Raw genomic sequence first — 7,711 nt, forward strand, 5'->3', positions numbered from 1 at the left:
TTAGATTCATAAAAACTTAATTGTGCTAAATAAAAAATATAAATCTAACTAAAATTTTCAAATTAATAAAGGAAAAAGAAAAGCATTTTAGTAATTTTTTTTAATATAAAATATGTATATGTACTGATGAACAAAAGGTGGGGACACTCCTAGTTCCAAGACCTTTCACCGTTGACTACAGTGCAATTCTTTGAAACAATTGTTGTCATTACTCATTACTAGGAATCTGGATTTTTTTATATTAACCGAGGCTTCAAATTTTGCTCTAGTCTAGGATGCCAATTTCTCCATGCTCTGTACCCCAGGAATCTTCTAAACCAGAGTTCTACCACAAGTCATCTCTTCCCCGCACAACACTCAGAAATCTTCCTCCATCAGTAATTTCTTGTAATTACCAAAATCTCATTATTTCTTTTTCCATCACTTTGTGTGAAAGAAAGAAAAAAAGAAATATTCTACATGTCTAAAGAGCATAGTTCAACAAGGTTCATCTAGTGTTATTGGTCAGAAGGGACTAAGTCAAATTTACAGTTTGTTAGTGTAGTTACCATATATTAAAAAAAATTATATGATCAAATCTCAATAATTTGATTATGTTTTAAATATCCTTTCATATCATATATCAATAAAAGTATACGATTAATCTTATTATCATATATGTGATAAGTTTTTATTATCTTTTATTTTACAACAAATTTCATAGGTTTCATAGACTCTCAAATATATATGTAGTATTTCTTTAGGAAGTACAATCACATTATCATAATTACTCAACAAATTCTCTTCCACCGACATGAACTTAACCGGTTGACTCCATGACAAAGGAAACTTCAACCTCTGAGTACCAGAATTCAAAAAAAAAAATTAGTTTGATTACATCCTAAATATCCTTTCACACAATATAACAACATAATATATGGTTAATTTGGTTAAATAAAGTCGGCTACAACTTTGTTAAAGGGTTAAGTATAGTTGTAACTAGTTCATTCTACCTACCAATCAAACTTTTGGTCTTGGGAGAACTTGTATACCTATTCGGCGCAACAAGATCCAATTACCATTATTAGCCGTAAGTGTGTATTAATGTTATTGTTGTTCTAATTATCATGTTTGTGGTAAGTTTTTATTGTCTTTTATTTTATAAGAGATTTTATAGGACCCAAAAAACCTATAAATATACGTTGTATTTTTTCATGGAGTACAATAACATTCTCATATACCTATTTGGATCATAAAATTCTTATGAAATACAATAATATTTGAGGGTCGGAGAATCTTTTGCAAGTAGTAAATGTTTTTTTATGGACAATAAAGGATTCGATTTTAACCCTGAGGAGGAGTCGAGCCTCTATTGGGATCTTATCATCTCTCCAAAGGTCAATGTTCCTAATTTCGATGTATATTAATACTTTTCATCACTTTGCTTAAAAAAATTTGACGTTTGCAGGTTGTGTGCTAGAGTTATGTCTTCACACTCTTGAAACTACTTCCCGATTGTTGGTCCAATTACAGCCATATCCCCTTTGTGATAAGTGGTTTCTCTAAATTTTCATGATGTGTTTTTCTATTTTTAACAGTGTTATACTCTTTATTCACTTTTTGTTATGACAATGAATTGAATTTTGGTGGTTAGTGGCCATGACATGTTGAACTTGATGATGACTTTACTCATTTCTTTACTCTGCTACAGGATGAAAAGTGAAAGCAGTTGAACAGAAATCACATCTATTATACCTTACGATGGAAAGCACAAGAATAAAGAACATAACAACGTAAAGTACTAAACTAACTGTATGAAAGAGAGCATCAAGGTTATCAATTTATAAATGAAGTTTCAGCGTAGACTAGCCCATTAATCAATTATCATGTTTTGATGGTTGAAGTTAGATATAAGCGCAATACAGAATTGAATGTGTAGAAGGCACAATAATGAAGTAGAGTGGCTCCTTAAAGTGCACCATCATCGACAGTGGTAGGTGCTGCCCATTAGCCCATAACTGTAGCACACTGAAGACGACGTTTTCATAGATTAAGTAATAAAGTGAAGCCACGGTAACCCATGTTGCATAAAGCTTGAACCGATGACACCTCTTATCATCGTAATACGAATCATTGTCCTTTTGCAGCAAACTGTTTACCCATTTGTTTATATTCACAACGCGAATAAGCTACTAAACTATGTGCCCTTTGTGTAGCGTAGTGGTCCAAATTCAATGAAAAAGAATGATAATAACAACAATAATAACAATCTAGAAGATCCAAATTGCTGATATTATTAAGTCATAACTGCTTCTCTGTGTGTTTGTTTTTTTGCCTGTGACTTTGTACTGTTTTTTTCCTAGTCCAGCACTATGCTATAAGCTCAAATGTGTTTGGCAGGATTGTGAGAACATGGAGTAGTACATCCTCCAAAAAAGCCAATTTCAACGCATATATTTTTAGGTGGATCGTTGAATCTCTGTGTCGTATTCTTAATCTTGGCACAATGGATAACGACCTGGTTCTACTACCCTTTTTAATTTGGACTTAAATCTGGTTAACAGTGGCAAGATAAGTCGTTTTATGTGTTTGACCACACCATAATCAAGAAATTAACTTTTATCAACATGAATAAAGTATTATTCAACGACCAACGTCATCCCATTATTGTGTGTGTGTGGAAACAACGTTTAATTAGATCATTTCCACTATAAGAAAATGCTTTCCGGCTGCAGCCACTTCTGCATTTTACCTTAGGTTTGACCAATGACTTTAAAATTTCAATTTGGAATATATGGATCACGTGATTGCTTTTCTAGTCACGTGAGCTCTTGTTGATTAGGATACTATACTACTACTATACTACTATACTCTATATAGTCCAAAGTCTAACCTAATCCCAAAATAATGGCATCCCATGTATCTGATCCTACCGAGAAAAAAAACTACTGTGTGCAACTATGCATGACCTATTTTGAATTTATGAAGATCTCAGATTTTCCTGTTTCCATGAAGAACTTTGAAACAATACAAAACACCTTATAGAAAACGACTTCTACTGTTAATGAACTTTTTATCTACACTATACATTAGTATTAATTAGAAGAGTTTGTTTCTGCTAAACACCTTTTCAACAGATGAATGTTGTGAACTTGTTGCACCTTTTGTTTAAAATGAAAGAAAATTTTTCTTATTATGATATATCTTTGGTTGGGGAGAGGATAGAATGGTCGTGCATGTCAGGTTTAGGCATGTGAAGGTTGGACCTACAGTGTGGAAATTTTGCAAGTGCCAACTTAGAGGTATTAGGAAAACTGATATATCAGAATATATGAAGAAAATTAAATAGATTTGAGGTTGACCCAATATCACTGTGTTTGGTACTTGTCATGATATCCACTGGATACCTAACTTCCTGAGTTCCATTACAAAGTTTTCAGAGGATAATAACTATACATATATATATATATATATAGAGAGAGAGAGAGAGAGGCATATTCAATATTTAACTGGGTATTATAAAAATAAAATCAGAAAATTTTCTAAATATAATGTTCTTTATGAATGATTAAATAAACTTAACTTAGACGGTCCTGTTGAAGATGTAGCAAAATATATTTTGGGATTTGGTTTGTTATTAGTGCATGAACAAAGTCAAATTGTCCTTTTGCAGTGACAAGCCATTCTTCTCTAGCATGCTGCATAAGCAGCAGTAGCTAGTTGTAGCATATTGTGCAGCTAATATATAGCACCTAATCATCAAATTCTTTTGGTTGTGGTTCGAGTAGCTTAAGCAAGTTAAGTCCAGGGTCGTGTTTTTGTTAGCAAAGTTGCATAATAATGGATAAAAACATAAAATAAAAAAATTTTCTAAGTGTAAAAACACTTCCCTTAAATATTTATCCATAGTGTACGCGGAAACCTTCCAAGATACAATAAGATCATCTCAGATATATCTTAAGAATATAAAAATTAGCACGATTAATTCTTTTAAAGAATAAGTAACCCAGGATATAAGAGAAGAAAGAAAAGGAAGAAAATAAGAAAAGGAGAGACGAGAAATGTTATCTTTTAGAAGAGGATTTAAGCTCCTATTTATAGGTGATAAATGGATTTTAAAAAATCCATACTCTGTAATTGAAGTCTAGTATGAAAAATAATATCCCATAAATATGGATGTGGAATCAACTTGTAGAGGAGATCTCGCTAAAACGGCATATACCATCCTAAAAAGGAGAGAGACTTGCTAACTTTGCAAGAACTGTAATACTATTATTTTTGCAATATTACTATAAATATATAACAGTTTTTGCATTAAGTCTGCAAGATGCACAACAAATTTGGTACTATGATTACAAATATCATTTTTACAAGCTCTTGTGATGCCTATATTTTGTTTAATCAATCTTAGAATATATATATATATATATATATATATATATATATATATATATATATATAATCTTTTAAAAAATGATAATATGATTCTCATTTTTTGATTCTGATCCTTTAATTATTGTTATGAGTTAGTGTAAATCATTAATTCCTTAAAAAATAAATATAATAGTACATTGATCAATAACTCACATTAAATCACGTTAGGAAATAAAATATAATATATATATATATATATATATATATATATATAATTTTTAAAAAAATGATAATATAATTCTCATTTTTTGATTCTGATCCTTTAATTATTGTTATGAGTTAGTGTAAATCATTAATTTCTTAAAAGATAAATATAATAGTACATTGATCAATAACTCACATTAAATCATGTTAGGAAATAAAATATAAGAGTTAAAAATATGGAAGTCATTGTCCATTTTTGTACTGTTAATTTGCTTTCGTTTTCGCAGTTGCACTTCTCTTTAACATAAGATTTTAATTAGTTGTTGCCACTAAAATTATCAAATTAAAAAGGTTTTAATGAAGTGGTGACGATTCCTTTATAAAAAATGTTTACCAAATATTAAAAACTATAAATAATAGAAATTATATGATTAAGAGGTTCCTTCTTAAGTCATGAATACACCGGTGACACAACATATTCTAGGAATATTAAACCACATACAATAGAATACAGGTTGCTCACTTGCTATTTTTAAGTTAAAGTTAGGACATATTTGTAAGAAATTTTTTGTCAAGGATTTTAGAGAAAAAAAAATCAAATGAATAAGTTCTTATGAATTAAAATTATTCTGTGCATGAATTTAAAACAATTAAAGAAGTTATTGAAAGAATGTGTGCATAGAAAGCGGAATCGAATCGATCAATTTAAACAAAGTTATATATAAAAAAATCAGCTCTTGTCGATTTTCAGTTTTCAACATCCTAATTAGAAGTCAAAAGAGTGCGTTAATCTATCGGGGAGTGTGAATTTTGGACACCATTATAATATAATTGTAGTGTTGGAAATCGAAAAGGCTCTTTAAATGTATCAAAGATCTATATCTTTTAGAAACTTTTATGAACTTGGTGAATTAAGTTCTTGAGTTTTATTTTTATCATCTGTTATCTTTTTTTATTGGTGATATTCTAGTTGATTTCAAGAATATAAAATGGATGAACAACGCTTACATCAATTGTAAAAGTTTTGGTTAGATAGTGCGACATTTTTCTAAGGCCACATTTGGGTCTAAATATGGGATAAATATTAATCAAAGAAAGGTCAAAGAAAAATAGAATTGGCCTAAACCTTCCGCAATTAAAAAAAAACATGTATTTATATTTATCTCAATATTATAACTTTAAGATAATAATAAAATATGTATTAAAAATGTTTGAAAGTGTGGTGATGAAGAAAACGAAATGTAAAAAGAGGAAAATGGAAGGCGTGTTGGTGTATTGTAGTGTGGTCAGGCTTTTTATGGAAGCAGCAGCAACAGCAGCGGATATTTTTTTTATTTTTTTTATTGTGAAAGTGAAAGTGAAGCAATTCCCCAGCAGAACACTGCATTCTCTTCTTTTCATGCAACCAACCAAATCTATTTTGGCGCCAATTCTCTCCCCAAATAAATATCTTTCTTCTTTAATATTAGTTCACTCAATTCAAAATAGGTTATATATATAAATAATAAATGTAGTAGAATTAAAATATGTAATTGTTATTGCGTATTTGTCCATTATTTCTCCATTATTACTGACAATGTCATGTTAAAATCATCATAATAGTTTAATAAACATAAATATATAGATGAACAAATTAAAAAAGTAATATCATTTAACATGATAGAAAACATTATCAATATAACACACTTATAATAAATTATTACTAAATTACTTTCCATCAAAATGGAAAATCATCAATCACATCCCAATGAAAAACAATAAATAATCACATTGAACACTTTTAGAATATTTGTATTAAACATATTATAATAGAAAAAATTAATATAATTCTTTTACATCAAAGTAGTTATTTGTATTTATTATAAATAATGTCATACAAAAATCTAAATTCACCTTAATCATATATTCATATCATTACATAATCGATAAAACGTAAACTGTTATTTTCATGGATCAGTTTTGCGTCTAACTACACAAGATTTATAACTATAATACCCTCTCATATTGCTACTTCTATAGAATGTATTATGCCAACACAATAATATCACAAATTAGACTTAATAAATTTTAGCTCACTAATTTTTGTAAATGACTGGTCAACTTAATCCGACTTACCTTTCGGACTATATAATCTTAAGCAAAGTAACTTAATATTCACGACAAATATTAATTATTCTCTTATATATTTTACAATTTATGTTATGTTTGATTCTAATAATGTTCTCTTATAGGCAAATAAAAGAGTCGTTTCGTTAAAAAGAGAAGATCGACATAGAAAGTTACACAAACAAAGAAAAAAATATCATATATGCCTTGTTTTTATCCCAAGGAGTTAATTTTTTTTGTTAATCTTTTATTGTGTAAACGGTATGCATGCAAACAAAGATTGTATAACTCATTTGCAATGTTATATCTCATGCATTTAAATTACAACTTATTATAAAATAATGTTATAATTCTAAATTCTAAATTTTTTATTTCACATACAACAACATAATTTTATATTATACGTGATCAGTGTTCTTTATATCTAATTTATTAGACGTGACTTTTTTAATTATAAGAATACTAACATTTAAAAACTCGTTTAATATGAATTAAGAAATCAGAAAAAGTTAGAAAAGCAAAGAAATATTAGTAAATAAACAACGATGGCCTATCTTAGATAATTCCTTGTGCAATTAGAATCCATCATGTTTGTTATTTTTAACTTTCACAAAATATTTGATGTGTACTTTTTTTAACCTACTTATATATAGCTGTGAGCTAAACATGCCTCTAACGGAAATAATGTACACAACAAATAGTTCTTAAGATTTGAAAGTTTAAATTGATCGTTATGAATTGAGGTGAAAAAAGATAAATGAAACTGCGTTTAAATTGAATCTAGCAAAAAAATGTTACTTATATGTATTATAAATGAAGTGAAAACGTAAAAGAATACACTAAAATACGGAAAAAAAATATATTAAAAAATATGTTTGGATATAAACGTAATTTTGAATAGATTTAAAATGTGATTATTAAATTTATTTCAAATGACACTTTTTTAAGTATGCTGATTTTACATTGAGTCGAGAAATAGAGTAAATAAAGAAGTTATTTAATATATATGTATAATAATAAAATAATGTGATGAAATTGGGCGGGAAAT

This window comes from Vigna unguiculata, chromosome 8 (assembly GCF_004118075.2).
Source record: "Vigna unguiculata cultivar IT97K-499-35 chromosome 8, ASM411807v1, whole genome shotgun sequence".
Lineage (NCBI taxonomy): Eukaryota > Viridiplantae > Streptophyta > Magnoliopsida > Fabales > Fabaceae > Vigna > Vigna unguiculata.